The sequence below is a fragment of the Camelus dromedarius genome, chromosome 9, assembly GCF_036321535.1.
Source record: "Camelus dromedarius isolate mCamDro1 chromosome 9, mCamDro1.pat, whole genome shotgun sequence".
NCBI classification, from domain to species: domain Eukaryota; kingdom Metazoa; phylum Chordata; class Mammalia; order Artiodactyla; family Camelidae; genus Camelus; species Camelus dromedarius.
In genome coordinates, this window is record NC_087444.1 from 49,913,215 (window position 1) to 49,914,572 (window position 1,358).

A 1,358-nucleotide genomic window follows, 5' to 3' on the forward strand; every position below is an offset into this window, starting at 1 on the left:
TGTCTTTTTCTTTAGTGGAAAGTGTGGGCATCGAGATGTGTTTTTGGCCCGTGATGGCCCCGCATGATGCGTTTCACACTCCCCTATGGCTTGTCTCTGTGTTGTTCCTCCTGGCTCATTCTCACTTCCCGGCACAGTGTGTGGACCGCTGATACTACCTGAGGTGTTTGTAGCGGGCACATGGACACTCTTCCTTCCTCCCTTTCTTCCTTTCCTTCTTTCCTTCTTCATTTATTCATTCACTCATTCAAAAAAAAATTTTTTTTTTAATTTTGAGGGAAGGGAATTAGGGTTAATTTTTTTATGGAGGCACTGGGGATTGAACCCAGGGCCTCATGCATGCTAGGCATGCGCTCTACCACTGAGCTATACCCTCCCCCCACATTTTTATTATAATAGTTCATCCAGCAGCAAACATTGAGCAGCTGCCCCAGGCTTACCATGGTTGCAGGTCCATACAAAATGATGTGTTAGGTCTGTCTTTTGTAATAGTTTGAAAAATTTTAACCTACAGAGAAATGGTAAGATTACAATAAATTCCCATATCTTTCATACACATTCACCCATCATTGACATTTTGTCTCATCTGCTTTGTCTTTCTCACTCTATAATCCATACATATACATATGATACCTGAATTCTTTTTATTTTAATTTAGCCATTTGAGAGTAAGTTGCAGTAAGTGCCCTTCACACCTAGATATTGCAGCATTTATCTCCTAAGAATAAGGATTTTATTCTCTTAACCATAGTGAAATTGTCAAAATCAGGAAATGTAATAGTGTTACAAAGCTGTTGCCTTAAGTATATGTGTTTATAGTTTTCCCAATACCATCCTTTAAAGCAACTTTTTCCTCACTCTAGGATCCAATTCATGGCCACACAATGCGTTCAACTGCCATATCTCTTTGGGTTCATTTCTTTTTCAAGAGTATAGGTCTACTGTTTTACAGAAGACCCTTTAATTTGAGTTTTCCAGTTACTTTCCTTTTGATACAAGTGACGCTAGTTTTCCATTTGTGGTCAAGCGAAGTTTCCTTTTAAAATAATTTATTAAAATTAACAAGTGAGTCCATTTAAAGAAAAATAGGAAGTAAGTAATAGTACAAGAGATGCAAGGAACTGATAAAAAACAGTGACTGCAGTATATGAATGACCGAAATTTGGAACATCTGTACAGACTTTCCAGATTGTCAGAATGTCATCCTCTCTGGGACCTTGGTGGCGGGAGAGGCCAGGGCAGCCTGCAGCCCTGCTCAGGCCCTGAGTCTGTGAGCTGCCAGTGGTTGTGGCAGCCCCGGTGGGGCCTCTGCTCCCACCGCCGGCAGTCCCTTGCCTCGCAAAGCAGGACTTGGATTT

General features: G+C 41.2%; 1 non-coding gene across 1 annotated transcript; it reads right to left on the minus strand.

Moving 5' to 3' along the window:
• Window positions 1–304: 304 nt before the first annotated feature.
• TRNAA-AGC (transfer RNA alanine (anticodon AGC)) lies at window positions 305–377 on the minus strand. Its single transcript has one exon. It is a non-coding gene; the product is annotated as a tRNA-Ala (tRNA).
• Window positions 378–1,358: the final 981 nt, after the last annotated feature.